Source organism: Carassius auratus, chromosome 13, assembly GCF_003368295.1.
Source record: "Carassius auratus strain Wakin chromosome 13, ASM336829v1, whole genome shotgun sequence".
NCBI classification, from domain to species: domain Eukaryota; kingdom Metazoa; phylum Chordata; class Actinopteri; order Cypriniformes; family Cyprinidae; genus Carassius; species Carassius auratus.
This window is the reverse complement of record NC_039255.1, coordinates 16,362,297-16,388,858: the sequence shown is the minus strand read 5'-3', so window position 1 is coordinate 16,388,858 and position 26,562 is coordinate 16,362,297. Positions and strand designations below refer to the sequence as shown.

The following is a 26,562-nucleotide window of genomic DNA, read 5'->3' as shown; positions in this document are numbered from 1 at the left end:
TCCCCAGGCCTCGGCCCCGGACTTGACAAGATGTCTGCTCCCATATTAAAATGCCCAGGAATGTGGACTGCTCTCAGCGAGAGTAGTTCACTCTGGGACCACACAAGGATCTGGTACGCTAGTTTTTATAAGAGTTTGAGTGCAGACCACCTTGGTGGTTAATGTAAGAGACCACTGCTGTACACTACACTGTACACTGCACAGCAACACATGGTGACCTCTTAGGTCTGGGAGAAAGTAATGTAGTGCTTGAAGCATGGCCAGCATCCTCAGGCAGATGATATGCCATGTCAGATGGCGGCCACTCCACAGGCACTAATGACCGCACCCCAGCCAGTAGGGGGATGTGTCCATCGCAAGCATTACGCAGCGACAAGGAGCTTCCAGCACCGGGCCCTGAGACAAGAACCAAGGTTTTCTCCACATGTCCAAGGCAAGTAGGCACCACCGCGTGACCTTTAGCATGTGAAGTGGGTTTCCCCTCAGGGAGAACCCCTTGGTCTTGAGCCACCACTGTAGGGGTATCATGTACAGCAGGCCAATAGTATTAACGTTGGACGCAGCTGCCATCAAACCCAGCAATCTCCGAGACTGCTTGACAGTGAGTGACCGGCCTTCTCTCACTCTAGTGACTGCAGTGAGGATCGACACAATCCGAGCAGGTCACAAACGTGCCTGCATCATGGTCGAATCCCACACCACGCCCAGATAAGTAGTTCTATGTTATGGTGAAAGCACGCTTTTCTTGGCATTAAGTCTTAACCCCAGCTCTTTCATGTGAGCAAGAATGATACCTCGATGCCAAACCATCATCTGCTCTTATTGAGCTAATATCAGCAAATCGTCAATGTGGCTGAATCGTGAAAGTTTCATGTGCTGAACTCCAGTCCCCTGACTGCAAGCGTGCTGAACTCCAGTCCCCTGACTGAGCGGTTCAAAAAATGCAGATCTAAAAAAGGACACAACACCTCATCCTTCCTCGGAACAGTGAAGTACCGGCTGTAGGACCCGGACTCTGCAAGCCGAGGAGGGACCACCTTGAAGGCCTCCATCCTCAGAGTCTACTTCTGTTCTATTACCAGAGCCTGCTTGGGGCCCACCAGAACTGGATTTAGTGGCCTCTCACTACAGTGTGTAGGACCCACTAAGACACATTTGGCAGTAGTTTTCATGCTGCCAAATAGTCTATTAAGGGAATCAGCCTCTCAAGACTGATTTCTGGTGTCATCAGAGCAGTTAGCTCAGTGACCTGAAGCAGCGCACTGGCAGGAGACAGCCGAACTAGCTGCTCTGGAAACCTCGCAGGAGGTCACAAGCCTCTTAAAACCGCTATGTTTCCGGGCAGTAACTGAGAGAAGCACTGGCAGGGTTGGCAGATCGATCTCCTGAGGGCACTGAGGAGAGAAACCGACGGTCCGCAGAACTGCTTTCCACTAGAAGCCTTCGGCCTGGGAGCGCAACTCTGACTCTAGCGTCTGCAGAGTACAAAAAGTGACATCCCCAGCACAAGGGGCCGGAACATGGTAGGGTTGGGACTGTTCCGCAGAGCAGCCCCTGACCACCTCAACCTCCTCAGAGAAAGAGAGGTAAACACATGTTCTCACACAAGAAATTACATACCAAAAGCCCCTGTACATCTAACTTCACATAGTCAGATAAATGTCATTTTATTCTTTAGAATTAAATGTAGTCAACAACCAGACGAGACAACACGGTCTGGTGTAGAAAAACTCACACTAAATGAAACAATGTAATACACATGTTGCCTCAGCAGCGCGCATGTCTTTTTTTTTGCTACTCAGTAACACAAACAACATCAGTCTCCTCAGAGAAAGATGACTGCTGCAGCAAGCTCTGCCTCAGAGGGCTAAGAAACCACAGCGTGGGCTTCCAAGCCTCAAGAACGAGCTTTAGATCTAGTGAACATGGGTGGAGATAGGACGAGCCAAATCCAACCCGTTCACCAGATCATGTGCGATTCCCGAATTCACCCGCCTATGATGTCTTGCCCATCCATTGGACGGATTGCACACGTTATTCAGAGACGTAACACTGGAGGCATTCCCCAAAGCATTCTCGATGCAGCTCGAGTTCCTGAAGAGGAACCATAGTTAATGCATGCAACATCACATAAAACAGTTATTTACCTTTGATCAGATACAGATTCTCCATCTTTTAACTGAATTGGCATTTTCATCGACATGTCACTTCTCAGGGACAAAACACTGGGATCAGGTGAATGTGATATTTCTTCAGAACTAAAAAAAACAACTTAATCAGTCTCACATAGTTTAAAATAATTATTTTCTAGGAAATTCAATGTCATGAAGATTTATAAAGAAAAACCATTTGCAGGCAAATTTCTTGTTTTGTCTGTCTCCCAATAACACAAAAACCATAGGTAATGGATACAATGTGATCTTTCCTTAGAACTAAAAAGCAACAAAATCCATCTCATCATAGTTCAGAATTTAAATTGAAGTCATAAAGATTTAAGAAAAGCATAAATTGCAAGTATTATTATTATTTTTTTTACTAAAAAACTAAAACAAAACTACTTTTTTTACTTCTCAATAGCAAGAATAACAGTTAATGTGCTGTATGCTATGTCCCTTTTTTTTTTACTGAATTGGGTTTTTCATTAATTTGTCAATCTTCATGGATAAAACACTGAAGACAGGTGAATGTGGTCTCTCCTGCTGAACACTGTCAGATACAACATAATCCATCTTCATAGTTCAAAGCAATTCAACATCGCTTTCACTCAGATTATATTAAGAGTGTCAGTGGCTTTTGTGATTAAGCAATTATTTTTCAAGTAACTATGCTAGGTCATAAATTCTAATCTTAAACTTTTTTTATTTCCTTTGATCTGTACAAATCTGATACATCTACAAATGCAACAATACTTCACTTACCTTTTCTCTCTTTCACAAATGTTGTGATAAACAGTGTCTTTTTCATATTTCATGGTGCTTGTCTTTTCATAACTTCTGAACAAATGTATTCTGAATTCTGTGTCTTGTAATGAAAGGCTAAAGAACAGCGAATGAGGAAAAACATCCAAGAAAACAGCTAAAGCTGTCTTCAGAAGCTGGTTTGACTGGTTCATGGTAAAGTACCTTCTGGTTTAGTTATATATAGTTCACATACTTTCACATTCAATAAAAGGGTTTTACTGTTTAGACTAAATGCAAATATAAATTTTTTGTTATAATAAATTAAGACAATACATTGTAATGGAAAGCATAGTTTGCATATTTTATGCTTTTTGTAACACTTACACTTTCAATTACATTCTGCAAATAATATAACTGAAAAGCTTCCGATTTGAAAGTGTCAAGTGTATTTAAGTCCTTATTGTTTAATTCAAAAGGATTTATCTTGCCTAATGTAATCTACATTCTACTCTCAGTCTGTGCATTTGTTTGTATAAATGTTTTTAAAGCCGACAGGTTGTGATTCTGTCTTGCAGAATTGACAAAAAATGTATCTTCACATTAATTCTTAATTCTTTTGAAGTTCTTTTTGTCATTTATTCTCCACCGTTTTTTTTCTTTTTTCTTTTTTCTTTTTCTGACCCCGCTGACCCAGTTAGCATTTTTTTGTCCAATGGTCATGTCTCAACTTTGCCATTTCTGTATTAGGTTAGGGTTTGAGTTTGAGTCTGAGTTTTGTCTCATTTCATCTGTAAATGAAAACATGCCTAATAATTCTGTGCACCTGAATTTTTTCTCTTCCAGCATTTCTCTTCCATCTTTCCTGGACAATTATATATCACTCATAAATGATTAAATAAACAATGAATGGTAGTTATTAAGATTGATATGGTTTGGAATTGGTCAAATGTGCTTGGAAAAAAAATAAAATCAAATTAACTGACATGAATGAATGCTATATAATTATTCTTCATGTTATCTTTGTTCAGTTTAAATAGTGTCTGTGCATTCATTTGCAATCAAGTCAACAATATCTCTGTAGATGAAGTGACCCCAACTAAGCAAGCCAGAACCGACAGCGGCAAGGAACCACAACTCCATCGTTGACAGAATGGAGACAAAAACCAGCAGTTCAGTTGCAGGCTGCAGCAAAGTCAGATTGTGCAGAACAATCATCTGTTTCCTGTGGTCTTGTCCTGGTGGTCGTCTGAGACAAGGTCTTTACAGGGGATCTGTATCTGGGGCTCTAGTTGTCCTGCTCTCCGCTGTCTTTCAGGGCTGTAGAGGTCCTTTCTAGGTGCCGATCCATTATCTCGTCTGGATACGTACTGGACCCGGGTGACTGCAGTGACCCTCTGATCTGGATGCAGACTAGATCTGGTGGCTACGATGACCTCGGAATAAGAGAGAAACAGACTAATATTAGCGTAGATGCCATTCTTCTAATGATGTAGCAAAAACATTGGATGTTATGGGAAGTGTTCCCGGTTCCGGTTTACCTAATTAAAAAACTCAGTACATGTAGAGACTGCAGCATTGAGTGAGGTTTTGTATTTGAATTATTTTTGTAAATATTTTTAGCAGCATTCTGTTAAAAACTGATATATTGTTACTGTCTCAACATGTATAAACATAATGGGTTACTTGATGACACAATGAGGTGTTTCTTCATTAAAGTCTAGATAGATTTTTTTTATCATGTTAGGCCTATCATAAAAGATGATCAGCCAAACTTCAGTAAGAGTTTTTGTCACAGTGTCTGGGTTGTTGTTCCCTGGGGTTCCACTAGATGTCCTCCTTTCTCACGGTGTCTGTCACCAGATCACTTCCTGTTCCCTTATATGGTCACCTTCCTCCTTGTGTAATTGATTGTCCCCCACCATTCTCTTGTTCCCTCATTATCCTTCTGTCTATTTATACCCAGTCTGTCTTAGTCTGTGTTACGGAGTCCTTGTTTAATGTTACGTATTATTCATGTCCGTCAACTCTCGCCTTGCCTTGCCTTGCCTTGCCTTGCCTTGCCTTGCCTTGCCTTGCCTTGCCTTGCCTTGCCTTGCCTTGCCTTGCCTTGCCTTGCCTTGCCCTGTGTTCATGTCGTGTTTATGTTTCGGTTGGATTATGTTTGGTTTTGACTTCTGCCTGGACTGTTTACCCCTTTGGATTATCCCTAAATAAACGACTTGCCTGCATTTGGTTCCATCTTCGTGTTTTCTATAGCACTGCCGTGACAGTTTTTTTAAGATCTAGATATAGTTCTTTGTGAATATGTACCATGAGAATCTTAAGAGGAAATCTATTTTAGTCAGTTGTTTTGATCATTTTTATGTATTTTAGTTTTTAATCATGTGTAAATAATATGCTGCAAATCATTTGTGACCATTGGTGGTGCTGTTTCACTTGCAGGCCATTCGTGTCTCACAAAATTCTTCACTTGAGTTCAAGGTTTTACTCGTCCATGTTTATTCGTCCATGTTTTACTCACCTTTGAAGCATTCTAAGTGGGTGTGACTTTCTGCTTTCAGATGAATCCATTCTGAGTTTTATAAAAAATTGTCTTTGCTCTTCCAAGCGTTTCAATGGGGTAAGCGGGTGTTTATTGTCAATAGTTCAGAAGACGTGAAATAAAGTGTGCGCATCTTTAATAAAATGTCACTCACACTGCTCCAGGGGGTCAATAAAGGCCCCTTGTAGCAAATCCATGCATTTTTGTAAGATGAATATCCAGATTTCCAAATTTTAATAAACACTTTTTTCTCACATCTGCTGACTGTGGGACATGGAAGACAAGCAGTAGGGATGGGTGAATTGATCCTGAAGTATCTATATATCGATACTGATGTGAGTATTGAAAGTATCGCTATTCAAATAAAAAATTGATCTATACTTATGTGTTTTTATTTACCAAAAAATAATGTGTACATTATGCATTAAATTGGACAAGTAACATTTTCCAATGCTATGGAAATGATAATGCCCATGCCGGCAGACTTGCAAATCCCTGTCTAGTGTGGAAGAGCACAGCTAAGACGAGAGAACAGAAGAGCCGGGAGTGGCTTGAATATCCAGACCATAGAATCTGATGAATGTGAGGGGCATGGACCATCCTGCTGTGTTGGAGATGTCTTGCATAGACACACCTGCCAGGAAGGCCTTGGAGGCCGCCATTTATTTAAATCTGTTGAGTGAGCCTTGACCCCCATTGGGGAGGGGAGATCAGAGGACTCATAGACAATAGTAATGGCATCAACTATCCACTGACTGAGGGTCTGCTTCATAGCAGGGAGACTGTTGTAGCATGATAGGCTGTGGTGTAACAGAGGGGACCTTAAGGAAAAAGTCTAGATAAAAAGGGGCCACTGAGAGGGCCTGAAGATCCCCAACTCTTTTTAGAAGAAGAAGGGCAGTCTTAATCATCAGATAGCAATCAGAAATTTCCTCAATAAGCTCGAATGGAGACTTACAAAGAGCTTCTTGCACCACAGCCAGGTCCCACGTGGGGACACAAGATCGTACTAGGGGCCTCAGTGCACCGCAGAGGAAACATGTAACTAGGGGGTGTCTGCCCACTGACTGACCACCTAGATGGGCGTGGTAGGCCTTAATGGCCGCTAAGTAGAACTTCAGGGTGAAGTGGGTCAAGCCTGCAGAGAGATGGGCCTGCAGGAACTCTAGCACTGAACCAACCAGGCAGTCAACTGGGTCAAGCTGGTGATCTCCACCAGAGGTGGGTAGTAACGAGTTACATTTACTTCGTTACATCTACTTGAGTAATTTTTTCAGGGTAACTAATACTTTTCGGAGTATATTTAAAGATGGGTACTTTATACTTTTACTTGAGTAAATTCAGATGAGTCATCACTTAAATGCCGGTGCTTCCTTCACTCGCTCACTGATTGAATACCTCTTTCTGGTGAATTCTCTCATCAGAAACAACAAAGTGCAGATGTGTGTACGAATCTATAATAAAGATATTGATTTCACAGTGTTAACAGTTTCAGTGATTTTAATGGGAGTTTCTGAGAGTGATTGAACTCTAGACTGTCAGTGAAAATGATCTTTAATAATGTAAATGTTATTTGCTCTCTTTCTGAACTCTCTTTCTGAACAATGAAAGATTAGTAGCAATATTAATATCAAATTAACTTTCGATGTTAAATTCACATTTAATATAAAGTCAGTCGTATTAAAAATATGTTATGGCTTGACACCTATATCTGTTACTTAAGTAAACAGACAGGGTTTTATAATAAATTGGAGTAAAGGCTGATGAAATATATACATTTATACACACACACACACATACATTACATAAATTTTATCTATATATCTAAATAAAAATAGGCTCCGTATATATGACCCAAAGTAACTAGTAACTAACTACTTGAGTAGATTTTTAATCCGATACTCTTTTACTCTTACTCAAGTAACTATTCAAGACTAGTACTTTGACTTTTACTTGAGTAAATATTTCTAAAATTACTTTTACTTTTACTTGAGTAAAGTTTTTGGGTACTCTACCCACCTCTGATCTCCACACCAAGAAGTGAAAAGTTTCCACTTCAAGGCATACAGTTTACTCATAGAAGGAAAATCGTATCTTCCACCTGTGACAGGAAATCCCTCCTGATGGGAATCTCCCATTGAGAGCCATCTAGAAGGGAAATCAGGTCCAAGAACCATACTTGGCCCAGCTGTGTTGTTGGAGAGATCTAGCACATGGTGATCTCTTAGGTCCGGGAGGAAGTGCTTCAAAGCTCGAACTACGGCCAGCATCTTCAGGCAGTTGATATGCCAAGTGAGTTGGCGATCACTCCACAGAACACGAGCAAGGTGGCCACTCATGACCTATAGCCCCCCCCCCACCCCCCCCACCCCCCCCGGCGGTGAGGAACGTATCTGTCACTTGCGTTACCTGACGATAAGGAGCTCCCAGTACCGGACCCTGAAACAAGAACCAAGGTTTCCTCCACATGTCCAAGGCACATAAGCATTGCCGTGTGATCTTGATCATGCAAAGCAGGTTCCCCCTCAGGGAGTAGCCCTTGGTATTAAGTTATCACTGTAGGGGTATCACTTTTCTTGGCGTTTAGTCTCAAACCCATCTTTTTCATATGGGCAAGAATGACAGCTCAATGCCGAACCACCGTCTGCTCTGACTGAGCCCCCAAAAAAAACAATCGTCGATATAATTTAGTATGATCAGTCAGATGTAGTCAGATGCCCTGGAGTCGCAGTGAAGCTAGAGCAGCATCCACACACTTTGTGAAAGTGTGGGGCGAGAGTGATAGGCCAAAAGGAAGAACTCAATATTGGTAAGCTTCGCCCCTAAAAGCCTTAGGAACTTCCTGTGTTTGGGAAGGATGGAGACATGGAAATAAGCATATTTTAGGTCTATAGTGACAAACTAGTCCTTGATCTGAGACACAACCTGCTTGATAGTGAGCATCTTGAACTTCATTGCATGACTGAGCAATGTAACTGATGCAGATCTAAAGTACTACACAACCCTCTATCCTTATTTGGAACAATGAAGTACCGACTGCAATATAGTGCACATAGGTTTCCAGGAACATACAGATTAATTTTATTGTACAAATAAAATATCTAATGTATTTTTCTCACTCATTCAGTCCATTTAAAGAGGTGTAGGAATCCATATTGTGTTCAGTGTTCTTTGTAGACATTGTTTTTTTATTTTTATTTTAGAAATTTGTTTTCCCAACATAATAAGGTTGTAAAGAATGACTTTTGTTCTTCAGAACACTGCATGCTGCAAATGAGGAAGAGAAACATGAATAAGTTTGTAATCTCGCTTTAAGATCTGGTTTTACTGGTTGTTAATAGTGTTTTTATGTTGAGAGATTTGTATTTTTTAAATAAAAAGTGAAAAAGGTAAAGATAATTCAGAATTTTTTTTCTTTATGCTACAGCGCAAAAAAGCCCTATTTTTTTCTCGGAATTGGTGCGTTCGACACTCACCGTACATGTGCACTCAGATGGACCAAGAAGCAACGCAACTAGCCAGCCTTAATAATAATAATAACAACGTATTATCATAATAACTCGAGATTAGCATCAGAATGCTTTGTAAAAAGACAGAATACATGTTTGATATCTAAATGTTTGACTTTATTGAAAATATATTGAAAATTCTTGTTTGTTTTAATCTGGGCCTATTTGAGGAATGGGCCTAATGCTGCAGCATCAATAGCACCCACCTTAATCTGGCCCTGCATACAATACTCATCTTTGAAGTGATGAAATGCAAAATATTAAGTGAATATCTTGTCTGTATAATTTTATAGTTATTATACTTGTCTGTATAATTTTATAATTTTATAAGTATTTACTTTAAAAATTCTGCTCCGCGGGGCGATCTATTAACTCCGACACAGAGTATTTCTACTCCTGAGTCCTGCAGGTTGTTGTTGCTCAGGTCCAGCTCTCTCACATTGGATAGTGATGTAAGAAAAGTAGTCAGCAGTGCACAGCCTTTATATGTGAGATTACAGTCACTCAACCTGACAAAATAGAGAGAGTGTAATATAAATATTTTGAGCATGCTTGCATTTAATAAGATTTCAAAAAGTACTGACCGGGCCTTTGTGAATAACTTGATCACAATATGCAGCCATTCTAAGATGTCATCTGATCTGCCATATTTTTGAAGTTCAAACTCTTCAGACTTCTCATCAGATGTCATTAATTTATACACCAAAGCTCGCCAGAGAGCTGGGGACATGTTTTGTTTTTCATAGCTTTGGGATTCATCAATCAGAGAATGGTCGTTTAGTTCATTTAAACAGTGGAACAGTAGGACACAATCATTTGGACACAACTGTTCTTTTAATTCTTGTTTGAGATACTCAATAGTTTTCTCTCTTTCCAGGAAGCTTTCTGTCTTTGTCACCAAAAGCCCTTCTAGAAGGCTGTGATTTGATTCCAGTGAAAGTCCCATGAGAAAGCGAAGGAAAAGATCAAGATGTCCGTTCCTACTCTTTAAGGCTTTTTCAACGGCACACTTGTGTAAACTCAAAATTGTCACCGGCATTCCAGATTCATGTGCTTCAAGCATGTTTATTCTGCTATTGAGGAAAGAGAGGTGCACATATAGAGCTGCTAGATGTTCCTGAACAAAGCAGAAGACTTTCCCCTGATACAAGCCAAACTCTTCTCTGAAGATCTGAATGCACAATCCTGAGTACACTGATGCTTCTGTCACATCAATGCCACACTCTCTCAGGTCTTCCTCATAGAAGATCAGGTTGCCTCTATCCAGCTGCTCATATGCCAGTTTTCCCAGTTTGAAAATCATCTCTTTGTCTTTGCTCTTCTTCTCATTGTACTTTGTCTCTTTGATGTTAACCTGTGCCGTCAGGAAGTGTGTGTACATTTGAGTGAGAGTCTTAGGAATCTCTCCACTCTTTGCTCGACTCAACATCTTCTCCAGAACAGCGGCTGAGATCCAGCAGAAGACTGGGATGTGGCACATGATGAAGAGGCTCCTTGATGACTTCAGGTGTGAGATGATTCTTTTGGCCAGACTCTGATCACTGACTCTCTTCCTGAAGTATTCCTCCTTCTGAGGATCACTGAAGCCTCGTACCTCTGTCACTCGATGGACACACTCAGACGGGACGAGATCAGCTGCTGCTGGTCTGGAGGTGATCCAGATGAGAGCAGAGGGAAGCAGATTCCCCACAATGAGGTTCATAAGCAGCACATCCACTGATGTCTCTTTGGTCGCATCCTGTAGAGTCTCATTGGTGTGAAAGTTTAAGGGAAGATGGCACTCATCCAGACCATGAAACATGAAAACAACAGAGGAGTTTTGAATCAAATGTAAACTTATCTCTCTCATCAAGAAGGTTTGAAGAAGACTGACTAGACTGAACTTTTTTTCCTTCATCAGATTGAGCTCTCTGAAAGGAAGAGGAAATATAAGCTGAACGTCCTGATTCTCTTTCCCTTCAGCCCAGTCCAGGATGCACAGAAACTGTTTTTCCAATGCCAGCGACTCCCTTTGTCAGCACAGTTCTGATGGGTTTGTCTTGTCCAGGTAAAGCTCTAAAGATTTCACTGCATTTAATCGGAATTGTTGCTCCTGCTGCAGTAAAGTTTTTTTCTATCCTAGTAAACTCATGTTTATTACTGATCCCTCCAGCTTCTTCTTCTATGATATAGAGCTCAGTGTAGATCTGGTTCAAGAGTGTTGGGTTTCCCTGCTTTCCCAATCCTTCAAAAACATACTGATGTTTCTTTTTAATGTAAGATTTTAATCTTTGTTGGATCTCTCTATCGTGTATTTGCAGCTCATGCCTAGAAAGCAAAGCAAATAATAGCTCGACTCAACATCAGAAGACTTTGTCATTGTTAGAAAACACATCTGCTCTGTACAAAGTTAAAATGTAATCTTAATTTTTTTTGAAAATATTCTCAGTCTCAGAACCAATCTCAGTTGGTTTTGTTACAACATTTATATAAAGGTACTGTACATTGACAATTACAATGGTGAAGGATGTCATACACAATATATATATATATTTTTTTTAAATAGCCAGAATTTAAGTCTACTGCTTTAAATATTTTGGATGAACTTTTTTTCCCCAGATGCCCTGCTGTCTATTCCTGAAACCCTGTGTCTGGTGAGAGTTAACTGCAAATTGTCTGTACTCACCAGAATCCTCTCAGATTTTGGAAGCAAAAACTGAAATCTGAAAACTGTTGTGATCTAAAACCTTACCTCTGGTGTGGTGAATTTTTTTTCATCTCTCAAATTAATTTTTGTTGAATGGGTATCAGGTGAATGTGATTTCTCCAGTGAACTGAAAAAAACAACATCAATATTAATTCTCAGATTTTGAAGTTATCATCTCTATTACGTAGATGCATGTCATTAAAAAAATATTCCCAAATTATAAACTCATTCTCAATAGTGCACCAATTTGTAAATAATTAAAACAAAACCAAATGCTTCATTCAAAACCAAACTTTGGCCTCATTTTCACAAAATTACGTTAGTTTAGTGTGTTATTTGAGTTCATGTCATGTTTGTATTCAGTGTTATTTTTGCTGAATGAGAATGTAGTTAAACCTGTGCTTAATAAAGACAGCTCTATGTGAAGTTCTGCTCGGGGTGGGGGGTTTGAAATACATCTTTGAAATGAATTGAAGTAGTAGTTTGAGATGCATAGAATCTGTTTTAGTGTGTAAGAAACTGAAGAAAATCTGAATTTATCGCTATATGGCTACAATTATCACAGCTATGCCACATGCAAACAAAACATACATAGATTTACCTTTGATCAGATACAGATTCTCCATCTTTTAACTGAATTGGCATTTTCATTGACTTGTCACTTTTCAGGGACCAAACACTGGGATCAGGTGAATGTGATCTATTCTTAGAACTGAAAAAAACCTTAATCAGTCTTACATCTTTTAAAATAATTATTTTCTAGGAATCTCATGAAGATTCATTAAGAAAAATAATTTGCAAGAATATTTCTTGTTTTGTATATCTCACAGTAACACAAAAACTATATGTAATGCATGCAATGTCACATAAAACAGGGATTTACCTTTGATCAGATACAGATTCTCCATCTTTTAACTGAATTGGCATTTTCATCGACTTGTCACTTTTCAGGGACAAAACACTGGGATCAAGTGAATGTGATCTCTTCAGAGAACTGAAAAGCAACAAAATCCATCTCACCATAGTTGATAATTGAAACTGATGTCTAAAAGATTTAAGAATATATATATTTTTCAAGCACTTCTTTTTGTTTTATTACTTCACAATAGCAAGAAAATCATAGTTAATGTATCCCATGTGACATAAAACATATTTTGTATTTACCTTTGATCAGATACAGATTCTCCATCTTTTAACTGAATTGGCATTTTCATCGACTTTTCATGGACCAAACACTGGGATCAGGTGAATGTGATCTCTCCAGAGAACTGCATATAAATAAATAAATAAAACCATATCCATCTCATCATTAGATAACAATGATTATGTTCTTGCAAGTAAAAGCTGGTGACAACGAGATTTTTTAAGGACAGGACAGGACAGAAATACAACACAATACTACATTTTAGCTGCCTCACAAAAGTACCACAAACTTCAAAGCTATGCAAAAAAAAAACAAAAAAAATGTATATTATATTTAGATAATTAACATTATCTACAACATTAACTGGATTCACCTTAGAGAATCTTCAGCTTTTAACTGAATTGGCATTTTCATCGATTTGTCACTCTTCATGGATAAAACACTGCAGACAGGTGAATGTGGTCTCTCCTGCTGAACGCTGTCAGATACAACACAATCCATCTTCATAGTTCAAAGTAATTCAACATCGCTTTCCCTCAGATTATATTAAGAGGGTCAGTGGCTTTTGTAATCACATTTGTTTAATTTAATTAGATATGGTAGGTTATAAGCGCTACGTTTTAAGCTCTTACTTTAAACCGAGTTGGTTTTAATTCAGTTTGCTTTGATCTGTACAATTCTGATATATCTACAAACACAACATTTGACTTACCTTTTCTCTCCATCGCTAGTGTTGTGATAATCAGCGTCTTTTTCAGCATTCATGGTGCTTGTCTTTTCATAACTTCTGAAGAAATGTATTCTGAATTCTGTGTTTTGTAATGAAAGGCTAAAGAACAGGGAATGAGGAAGAAAAACAAAGCACACAGTTGAAGCTTTCTTCAGAAACTGGTTTGACTGGGTCTTGGTAAAGAACTTTCTGGTTTATTTTTATACAGTTCACATACTTTCACATTTAATAAAAGATTTGACTGTTTAGCAGTGTCTGATTAAAGGTAAATATAAAATTTTTGTGATAAATTAAGACGTAAACTTAAATAAAACTTAAACACTTAAACTTTCAATTACATTCTGCAAATAATATAACATAAGTGTCATGTGTCCTTACTGTTTAATTCAAAAGGATTTATCTTGCCTAGTGTAATCTTCTACTCTCAGTCTGTGCATTTGTTCTTATAAATCTTTTTTTAAACCTTGAACCACATTGACAAGATGAATTTGCACCAAAAAACTGTAAAGTCTTACTGAGAACCACCGCTTTAAAACATTAAGGCAATCAAGTACATACATGTGGGGACTGCAGCATTAAGTTAGTTTTTGTATTTGAAAACTGACGTATTGATACTGTCTTTACATGTGTAAACATAATGGCTGACTTGATGACATAAAAACAATGCTGTTTCCTCATTAAAGTCTAGATAGATTAGATTTAATGTTATCATAAAAGATGATCAGCCAAACTACAATAAGAGTTTAAGATCTAGATAAAGGGTATAATCATGTGAATCTTAGGAGGAAATCTATTTTAGTCAGTTGTTTTTGTAACATTTTTATGTATTTTAGTTTTTTTAATCTTGTGTAAACATTGTGATGCAACTTATCTTGTGACCACTGGTGCACATAGGAGCACAGTCTGGGTGCTGGTTTTTTTCTCCTCTCTTTCCTAATGTTTTGCTGTTATCTCTTCCCCTGTCCACTGTATTTCGTTGCCTTGTGCCCACATGTGCAATGACAATAAAGTTGAATCTGAATCTGAATCTGAATCTGAATCTGGTGGCGCTGTTTCACACTTCGTGGTTAAAAAAGATTCTACACTTGAGTCCAGCTTAAAAAGATAAAGATGTCGAAGGTTTTATATATATCTGTATGGTATGGTATTTGTAATTAAATATTCCGGTCTGTAACTCACTTCATCAACGATGGCACTGTGTTTGCATTTGAAAAGCGTGCAAAAGTCTCTAGTTCGTTTAATTTTAAACATGAGCTTGGTAAATTACATAAATGCAGTCGATGAAGGAAAAAACTTTTGAGTGCTTCACAGATGTTTATTCAGGTATGAGGCGTACACCATTTTTGTTTATATCAGTTATGATAAGTTTTGAATATAGTGAAGCAAAAATGTTACGTACGATTTATCAAAAACACATGGCAAATTTTATTAAGAAAGCGACACATTTCTCTGGTCTGTAATCATATCTGTGTAGAAAACCTGTTTCTGCCACTGAATAAAAAATTAAAAAGGTTATTGGGACTTTATCTCAAAATTCTGACTTTATTTCTCAGAAATTCTAGTTTGTATAAATTTCGAGTTTGTATCACACAATTCTAAGAAAAAAAAAATCAGAAATGTGAGATAAAAAGTCACCGTTTTTTTCAGTGGCGGAAACAGGCTTCCATAGATCTGACCCTCAAGCTTCTAACACATTCATTTGTTTATGTTCACCTTTATGTAGGTTATATGACTCTCACCAGTTTTATAGATTACAGGATTCTGTTTTTACAGTTTTTTGGTCAATCAGTTTGCCGCATATCATATCTTACTGATCCTGCTTTGAATTATAAACAGCAGTCGGGGCTCATACACTTTTACAGTGAGTTTATTGCACTGCATTTATCAGATGTTCACATTCATCAGCCTGCATGATGACAGAAGCATGAGATCATCTCAGTGATGTAATAATTCTCTCAGATTTACCCAGCATGCAAATGCAAATAAGCTTTTAGTAAAGGTGTGTCATGAATATGAAAATTAATTTCTGGAAAGAGTGATTGATTATTATTATTTTTTGTATGCGGGTCTATAAATCACTTGTGCATACCTCAACGAAAAGGATCCAAATTGGACTACATTGTTCAGATTATATTTGCCCAACAAATATTTAAATAAATATGCAATATAAATATTTCTATTATTTAATTACAGAAATGTACAGTAATTTATTAAGATTTAAATTTGTAAAAAGTACAGCTATACATTTTATAAAATGTAGGCTATATTTTAAAGTGAACATCAGTGGGATCAAATTATAACTTCAGTTTTTTTTTTCCTTTCAGTGAAATGTATAAACCTCAATCAAAACCTAGATAAAGAAGACACATTTGTGGGCTTTGATATGTCTTCCTGAATCTCTCCACAGGTCACTGCAGCGTCCTGCGGTTCAGTTCTCCCTGCAGAAGCGTAATCCTGTTAGAAGCGTCGAGCAGTCAGGCGTACTGGAATGTGCCGTGACAAGGAGAGGTTGAGTGAGTGATTTGCTCTGTTTTAAAACAGGTAATATGATGAACATTTGCATAATCTATAAATGTGATGAACAGCAGGTGCATTCATTACAAATAGTGAGCGTGCAACCAAAATGAGTGACAATATTTTGTACATGCGAACAGATGTGACTATATACTGTCCACATTCAATCTTGCAGGATGCAACTTTTATTACACCAAACAATCAATATACAAATAACAAATAAATCAGTAAGCATCTTCACAGCCAGAATAGGAAATGAGCTTGAATTGAGTTTGTAGTGGTGGATTTATAGATTTGAAGCCCTTTAATGTATGTCAGAGATATATCATTCATAAAAATAAAAATAAAAAAACAATGCATTTTTTAACTCAGTTTTTTTTTTCTTGTTTTCCAATAACTGAATAATTTACTTGAGATAAAAAAAATGATATGAGATATTAAGTTGTGTTTTTAGAGTAATTTAATGCGATTTATGTATAAAACAAGAAAAAATACTATTGGCCTGTGGCATCAGACAAATAAACACATTTTCACTTTGAATTAAAGTAACCCCACTCGCAAATATATATACATATTTTTTATTGTTATTTTTAGCATGAACCTCATTAATTTTTTTTCTGTAAACATTGTCATCTCATGCTTTTTCCTTCTTAAGTAAATTTAGCTTGTTTCATGCATGTTTGCATATTAATGCTGGAAAACTTGACTTGATTTTATCCATCAGAAATTTATTGAATGGTGACATCTCTATGTGATATGGGATTAAATAAAATGCATTTGAAATTAAGAAAAGAAAAAGAAAAGGAAAAGCGTAACAAGCTTCATTACATTTTGATGTGACACATTATGAGGACAAACATGAACAGAAATGTTGATTTCACACTTTGCTAAAGGCATATAGGTATCTATAGATACAGAAATGAATTGTTTGTTTTTAATGACACACACACACACACATACACACAAACACACACTGGTTTGCTCTGTTGCTGCCAGCACAACCTGCTGATTTTCAGTGGTCACATGCAAAATGTGTTGATTAGAGAAGAGCGGAGACTGCCAGATAGACCACTGTGACACACACTACTCTTGTCTTTTCCTTTCAGTTCAGTGCTGGACTAGATTAATTCTCAGTGGAAAGAGCTGTGATCATCTCCCTATTTTGAGTTCTTGGCACATATGTTGTTCAACTTTCAACCTTTGTACAGTTTAGAATATAGTTACTGTATTTTTGGCAGTGGTGTCAAAAGTATTGGCATTCATTACTCAAGTAGAAGTATAGATACTAGGGTTTAAAAAGACTTTTGTAGAAGTTGAAGTATCATCTCAAGCTTTTTACTCAAGTAAAAGTTTAAAAGTACTGGTTTAAAAACCTACTTAAAGTATAAAAGTAAAAGTAATGTAAGGGAAAAAATGCCATTAAGAACAAAAGCTTGGGCCGTGCCACAGGGGCCTATAGTGCACTACCCCACCTCCTCAAAAAAAAAAAATTTCTAAAGGCCATAATGACTATAATGTTATATCAAAATGTTAATGTTGAAAAATTTGGGATGCACTAGGCTACCTGTTTCAGCCGCATATATGCCCATTGAAAATGAACGCATTTTAGTACAATGCAAATACATTAAAGAGTTAGAGATATGATGACTAGTTGCCTATAAGTATTGTTATGGTGCAAAAAGTCAAACTTCAGAGGCATGTCATCAATAACCTTTAATGGAATGTAAATGTACATCCAAGCTTAGCTGCAGGAATCTGCGAGGGCAATGGACAAGAACATTAGTGCAGGCTTAGTAACAATTACTCTTGTATGGTTGTCTATTTACAATAAACATTATAGTGCTGTAAAAATTAATGATTAATACAAGTGATTAATCAAAATCTAAAATAACTCATAATCCTGATACCTTCTTGATTGATAGCATCCTGTATTCGGTACATACGTCTGCTATGTCCAGTGTTTGGGGGGTAACGAGTTACAAAGTTGGTAAAGCCTAGTTATCACAACATTGTCAATCGCATCATCAATCGCAAACGATAATTCATTAAAACATCTCGCTACCGAACTACCTACAGTAGCTTAATTTGTGGAGGACGAAGAGAAAGCACCCATTTGGTAAATGAGCCAGTGAGAAATAATAACTTTTAAGTAGGGTCCAGTGCCTTTTCAATACTTAAAAAAAAAGAATCTCAAAAAAACAAAAAAAAACAATGGATAACTTTAAAGAACATTAGAAATATTTAAAATAAATCCACAGCTTTCACCTTGGATGCTCTCGTCATTTCCCAAGTTGTGCTTCCCTTAATCTAAGGCTAATAAATGTATTTCACAATCTGGGTCATTATTTAATACAAAAGCACACATAATATTTCTACTGTATATGTGTCACTCACTCTGATATTTAGTTAAGATGAGTGCTGTCTGTCACTGTCTTAAATCAGTTCTGTGAATTACTGTATGGTCATTCTTTATAAAGTAGCAACAATGTCGGTTTTACAATACAGTACTGTGCAAAAGTCTTATGGAAAAGAAAAAAATAGTATTTTCACCTCAAAAAAGGGTTTTAAGCCAGTTATTTATATCTTTTGCTGTAGTGTGTCCATAGGAAATATCAGTTTGCCATTAATTTTAATAATAATCTAGTGTGATTTTTAATGCACAAGCAGTTTGACAACGGCAAAATGAATGTTTGGAAATGTAAACTGATATTTTCTACTGACATAGGCTACAACAGCAAAATATATAAATAGCCGAAAACCATTCTTTTAAGTGAAAATACTAACGTGCCTAAGACTTTTGCACAATAGCTAGTGTATGTATAAAGTACGTATGATTAAATTAAGTATATTTAAATAAGTGTAATTAAAGTATGTGTTCGTTCATGTGTTAAGGGCTAGATTTTCGCTGGAGGAAATGGCTGTGGTGTGATGAGCGGTGACAAGCGAAAACTTTACTGTAGATGAGAAAGCGACTGCTTCTTCGTGACCTTTTGTAAACTGTATTTATGACAAAGAACTGCACAGATACAGATATTCTAACAATCTATTGATAAACACACACCTTCTGTCCTCTGTCTCTGTTTGAGCTCGCGCTGTTCCGCCGCGGTCTGCAGGTTGAAGAGCGCGCTGAAAGACGGGGAGGAGACCGGTCTGACGCCGGTTTCATATGAAATTTAAGCGGACTGACTCTGAGGCGATCGGATACCGGTTCCATACCCAACCCTACTTTTAAGAAATATATTTTTTGATAAACGAACCCAAAACTGGCTATGTCCTTGCTGGAGTGTGATGTGATTTGTGTCATGTGCAGGTGCGATGGATCGCGTATAAACCAATAGGGTGTCGGAATGGTATATGTTTATACTTCTCATCCAACCACAATCAAATTCACTCCATCCGGATGGCGCGATTTATCTGGACAGGTTTTTTATTTTGTAATTTTTTTATATATATCTTTTTTTTGAATGATGACAAGCCGGAATGAAAACAAGCCAAAATGAAATAGCAGTAACGAAGCTATTTTTAAAATGTAAGGAGTAGAAAGTACAGATACTTCCGTGAAAATGTAAGGAGTAGAAGTAAAAAGTCGGCTGAAAAATAATTACTCAAGTAAAGTATAGATACCCCAATTTTCTACTTAAGTACAGTAACGAAGTATTTGTACTTCGTTACTTGACACCTCTGATTTTTGGTTCTGGTTCTTCTAATCTCTCTCCTATATCTAACCTATACCGACCTTTGACTCTCCAAGGAAACTCAGTTTAAATGTAAAAACTTTCTGAGAAGAAGAAAACATGCCATCTTTGTGATGATCTTTTGTTTCACATCAAACTCTATCCAGGTGAGTGTTAGTAGCCTCAGACGGCAAACCTAAGGACTGTAACATAAAAATGTCAAGACTTTCCAATCCCTGAGTTGATGTATTGGAGCTTAAAACGCATTTTCTGGGAGTCAATGTGTACTTTTTATCGGTCCGCCAGGAAATAAAGACGTTTAGAGGTACTACAAGGAAGAACTCAGAGCTATAAGTTTAAGCAAAGGTTTGTACCATTGCAATTTTTAAAGAAAGTTTTATTTGAAGTAAATAAATGAATCCTTAGAAACCTCTGAATGTAGACACTTAAGCTACACTTAAAATTTCATTTTATTAGATAACAAAATATCAAATAATGTGGCATATATTGCAAAAAAAGTAAATTTTACTTGCAAAATATTTTGCAAAACATCTAAAACCATAATCTTCCTATTTCAGAGCAACCAACACATATATAAAAACTTACCCATGGTCACTGACTTTAGGTGGTGTCAAATGGCTGTTTTCTGTCTAAATTGTCAGTGCCTGTTGTTGAAAGTATTGCTACATGAAACAAGGTAAGCACAGGGTGATCTGTTTATGAATATTGACTGTTTATGAATTGCTCAGCTTTCTTAAATGTTTCAAAAAGTCCATGTAATCCATTTCTATGAAGACAAAGCACTGGTGTGCTTCCAGAGAGTGTGAGAGCGAGAGAAAGACATTTCAGACTGGTGTTCCTCATCAATTTCCTCTCTAATCCCTCCATGATTCTCCCAGAGTCATAAAATATCAGTCGAGACTGCTTTTCCTCCTCTTCTGGAGAAATTCCTGTGGGACTTTTGTGAGAGAGGGATTTGGGAAGATTAAGGAGTAGTATGTAAATGACATGAGAGGGAAGGATTTAGGAAGAAGGGCCATCACATTCCAGAAGCAGACTGAGATGAGGAGACGGGGAATAGATCCGGGGAATTTCCCTTGGTGTTCTTTTGCTATGGAGAGTGTGCACTGTGACCATTTGACATTTCGTGTAAGAGTGGTCAGGTTACAGGACGCGAGAGCAATGGTGACCACAGCAGATCTCCAAGCTAGATGACCACTTGAGGACAGAATAGCAGGGAAGATGTGTTTAGCACCAAATTCAACACAATTATGGACTATTATACAAACCAGCTGTTCAGAATCTCAACATGTTGCCTTTTTTGGTTAGCCTGCTGAAAGTTTTTGATCAGACATTGAAGACAAGCACCAGTGAAAAATATGTGGAGTTGATGAAATTAATCTGCCAAAAACTGTTTTGTCTGAATGTCTGGAAAATTTCTCCCCAAAATTAAGAGTTAAAATAAAAATAGATATATTTAATTCAATTAAAATGACAGGTATGCGCATAATTTCTCCAAATGGTCCTTACTGTAATGCTATATACATATATATATCTTTTATATATATATATATATATATTAATGCGGTAACTATTAAATTTTAAAATAACACATTGTGGTAGTATGTATGGTACTTCCTTTAATATGTCAATTATTATATTGTATATATTTATACTTGTATATTAAATATAAAAAAAAATAATAATTGTAATGACAGTTATGCTCCCTGTTTTCATTACTGTAATGCAAATATTCAATTCTTATTATTTTAAAGAGAAGAAACTATGGTAAATTCTGTATAATGTGCAGATTTAAGTTCTTTGAAGAAAATTATTTTAATGACAGTTATGCACATTATTCCTGGTCATTACCATAATTCAAAAATGTCATTCACATTATGTTAACACAAAAAGTAACATTGAAATTTTTTACTTTTACACTTTTACATTGTGGTAGTATTTATGGTAATTCTTGTAATATATACTGATTTAAATTCTTAAAATCATTGTATAATATAGTATTTTCACTCTATTATAGTTATAACTAATAATGTAAATATTAATTATTTTGTAGCTTATGTAAATATAAATATTAAGACCAATGATCAACCAAATTCACTCCCTCATAGCACATGTTGGGACCCTCTCTGGCTCTTTCTTCTCTTCATCTCTCTCTTTCTTTTTTTCCTCTCCTAATTTCTCTCTTTCTTCAGAGTATAGAGTTTTAATCAGCCCCAGCTGTATGATATTGCATGGTCAATTAAAGAAAACCATTTGGCTCAGTCTAAAATGAGAAGACCACATATAACGTTTTCTCTTTTCACACATATTTTACTCCAGATTTCAAATGTAACTTTACTTTTTTTAATTTCTTTATGTAAACATGTGTCTAACAAGATTCAGATAATTAACACATATTACTTCCATGTTCTCTATTGCAGACGCAGTGCAAGTAAATGCAGAAACAAAGCGAGATAGTAGCCCATGAAAAATCTACACGTCACCATCTCGCTTAACTCAAAGCAAAAGTTCAACATCCCCGAGAAACGGTGCAACTGTCCCAGACACGTGAATACTGCCATCTGATGAAAGACCTCATTTAGGAGGCAAGACCTTTGCAGTTTCCTGTTGATAGTGGATCACAGCTGGAGGTCAAAGGTCATCTGTATGTGTGTGTATCTGTGTCACCTAACACTCTGACAAACTGTTCTTCATTTTTCATTCTGTCCAACATCCCTGATTATACTATAAACAGACCTTTTTACAGGAGAGCTAAAGAAAGAGAGATTTACTGATTGTGCAACCATTTTTATTAACATTATTTTCATCCTTTCGATAATGGGATTATTTATGCTTTTCCATGCATGTTTATGACAAGTTACTGATAATTATGTCCTAGCAACATAAATGACAAAAATATACCTGTCACAAAAATAAAGAGTTTCTGCGGGTCTCAAATTTTGTCGTATAAAATTTAAAGCCACAACAAATCTTACATGGTATTGTACAAGAAACACTTAATTATGAGAGGTCTTAAATTTTTACAGATGGAAAGACAAGAGTTGTGGATTTATGATTAAACTTCAAAAGGCTATGATTTAATTTAATAAATATGAGCACTGCAACTTTCAAAGTCAGATGATGTACTGCTTTGAGTACTGTTGTTTCTGGAAAGCACCATCTGCTGGCAGAGAATTAATTTGCATTGTCAAGAAGCACTTCTGCTGTATTTGTTCAGACCAATGCAAAAATCAACCTATATATTTACAGTTGTATATGTGAACTGGTGGATCGACAAGAAGCTAATGCTAAAGCATAATGATCGCTTTGTCGCATACAGTTTAAACACAGTGTAAATATTTTTAGAAGATGGACAACAGATCACAAATAGATGGTTTTTCTTTAAATCACTCATGTTACATCAGTAATTATTGTTCTTGCAATTAGATTAAATTAGACTGTATTAAGTTTTTAAAAGTAAGCATCCAATTTATCTACTTGTCAAAGCCAGTTTCACTTGGCAATGTTAATTTTAGAGCTTGTTTGAGATCCTCATGTAGGTCTGTCCAAATTATTTCAAAATTGTATCCTTTTATACACTGAAATCATGAAGTCCAAAGCCAATAAAATTACTTCAGTTACATAGAATGTTCTTATGAACTTCATCCCAAAAAATCAGCTGGTTTATGGTTTCACTTCAATCGTCCTTTCAAGTTTTCCAATGATCCCATAACAGAGGTGAGTCTAGATCATAGTGCCTGATTGTATTGTCATATCATGACTTACAGAAAAATGCAGTTGCTTTGTTACATCTTTCAGACTGATGGAGAAGATCAGTGTGGATTTGAAGATGTGAGGGAGGTAAAAGAGGAGTATGTCGAGGAGTTCTCACGTGACTTCGGTCTACTCATGTTAATCAAGTTCAGCTACACACAAGCACACTGCGGCCTGGATCGCATTGGACACGCAGATAATGTAAAGAATCAAACCAGTAGGGGTGAAGCAGAAGAAAAGAACGAGATCAAAGAGAGAATGAAAGTATGACAGATTCCTCCTCTTCTGTTTGTCAGTAAAGAGAAGAGATGGACTGTAAAGATAGAAAGAGAAGAAGGTGGTGGAGGACATTTAGTGTTTGACAACTTTGTGTAAGTAAATGTTCTCTCTCTCTTGAACTTTCAAAAAGTATTAGACCACTATAGAGAAAGTGCTTCCTTTTCTAAATTATAGGGTTTTTTAAAAGATGAAATACTCCAGTGTCTGCTAAATATGCAGAGACGTCTGTAATAAAGCCAATTTTGACACAGGAAACCTGCATGATAACAATCATTATTATCTGTTTGACGATGTTACTGGTACAGAAAGTACAAAGTTTCATGAGTTATCAGGATGTCAATTTAAAGGAAATTATGAATTTAAAATGTTTGCATGAATTTGAGAATTTATAGTTTGTTTAATATTTGAAATACATCTGTTTTGTTTTATTGACAGTGACACTGGGGCTGACAAGAACCTGATGGATGTGTTCTCCAGCATGATTCAAGATATTCTCAAGTACTTATTGAGCATCAATGAAAGCAAGAATATCTGGCCATCTGTTACTAATCTACTTGCATTTAATCTGTGAATTATAAATAGTGCAGAATCTTCATTTATATCATAACTTGTATTGTTTTAAATGTAAAAAATGTTGAAATGTTGTTTTCTATTCTGTCTCAGGATTTTGGACCCCACTGCCAAAGTAAAGACATTTCATTGTTTTATCACCTCATCATCCAACTCTGCACCTGATAGATCTCAGTCTCCATCACGCACATCCTTTCCCTGTAGGATTTGCTCCAGGCTTTCTAATGACCATCACGTAAAGCTGAGCTCTTGAAGGTCTGGTGTGGTTCGGTGTGGTTTTCGATGTTGTGCTCAGTGTGTCGAGCTGTTTCTGTGTCACCACGGCCATCCGTGCGCTAGATCATAAACGCCAAAACCACATGATCTCACTCATCTTTACGACCCACTAACAGCCCCACGCTGCAAACACACTGGAAACTATTGAGGCTTCACCACAACGTAATACTTTATATGTGAAAACAGATTAATAACAGACAATGTTTCTCCAGCAAGCATGATAGAAGATTGAGGAGTTTGGTTTCCTGATGCTAAAAGCAGCTTTCTTTAGGAGAGTGGACGGCTTAAGTGTGTAGAATTAGACATTCTTAATGAACATCCATGCCACTGCAGTAAACATTGCCAAATGATTAAAATGCTACTGGCCCATTTAAAGTGCTGATTTTAGATCATCTGAAGCAAATTTGGTCACAGAGGGGAAAGTGACTCCTTGTTTTTAAGGAATGTGAAGTATCGGCTGCCGTTTCAAGGATTATGTTTTGCTCAACATGGAATCATCTGGAAAGGTTCCAAATCTTATTGTTTTTTTAAATATCTTTTCAAATAGAATATGAATGTTCTATTTATCGTTCGTTCTATGTTCTATCTATTGTTTTATCATTCTGATGTTCTGTGTATATTATATTCCGTCTTGCTAGCTTGAGATGTTTGTTTGTTTGTCCCTTCCATCAATCTTTTTTTGTTTTCCTTCCATTGGCCTCCATAAAATACATAAAGCTGAATTAGATATAAACACTGCACACACACACACACACGATTGAAAGCACTGGTTAATAAACAATAGAAAGGCTGGAACGGTCAGATGTTCTTTTGGCATTACCTGCATGTTCAGTTTAACAATCCCAGACTATAACGCATATAAACACATCTGTCTCTCTCGTTCTGCATTGTTCAGTGATTAAGGCTGCGATTTCTGTCAGCAAGGATTTAAAAGACGGATGCACGTTTGCTGGTTGGTGTTTTCTGAAAATGTTAAACCTTTAAATTTTTGTTGTGCTAAATTGTGGAAGAAATGTGTGCTGTACATTCAATTCTGTAAAGTAGGTTGTTCTAATATGTGCATGCCTATGATCTCAGAAATAATATTTCAAAAAATATGCTTTTTGTTTCTCAATAAAACACATTGGAAGATAAATATCAGTGACAAATGCTCCTCTGAGGGGCTTTTAAGATTGTGGATGTGTCTTCTGTCACATTTCTCTGAGTTATAGAGCCATACCAATGAGATACGGAGGTACTATAAATGACCTACACACACTTCTTTTCAAGGCTTTTCTAGAGAAACATTGGCAGTGAAAGGGCTGCTATACAATGTCTGACTTCAGCATTTATTCCAGGGTGAGATATTTGAAGTCAAAGATGACAGCATGGCAGCTTTTCCTACAGGTGACTGACATTTTGATTCCTATTCTTTTGTTTTTGTTGGCTCACAGAAATGTTCAGAGTAGATATGTGTGTACTGTAGGTCAGTTTTCCACAGAAAATCAACACAGAGTCTTAACACTCAGCATACCACGAATCCCATACTTAATTTCTCTTTATAATTACGCCAAGCGCATGGAAGTAACATGGTGAATTAATTCTGTCAAATTGTTCTGGTTGAGCACAATCTCATTGGAACCCAAACATGCAATTAAACCTTCAACCTTTGAATTATAAGCTTAGAAGGCATCCAAAACTAACTAGTTAATTTGTATTTAATTTCTTCAAAGACAATTAAGACGTAGTACTCATAACTGTAATTGAACTGTGACATTCTAAAGCTGATATTGTAAAGTATTTTGTGTGATATGTATATAACTGTACAAAGACCATTTTGTCTTAAAAAAGTGAGTAATGTGTGTGTTTGTGCTGCGGTATTCCTGTACATATGCAAAGTGTGTGTTAATGTGATCTAATAGTTTGCGATGCATGCTTTGTGTGTGTGTGCGTGCGCGCGTGTTCTGAAAGCATTCGAAGTGTGT

General features: G+C 36.8%; 1 pseudogene; it reads right to left on the bottom strand.

Moving 5' to 3' along the window:
- Positions 1 to 9,285: 9,285 nt before the first annotated feature.
- On the bottom strand, positions 9,286 to 13,546 carry LOC113113263 (protein NLRC3-like; annotated as a pseudogene).
- Positions 13,547 to 26,562: the final 13,016 nt, after the last annotated feature.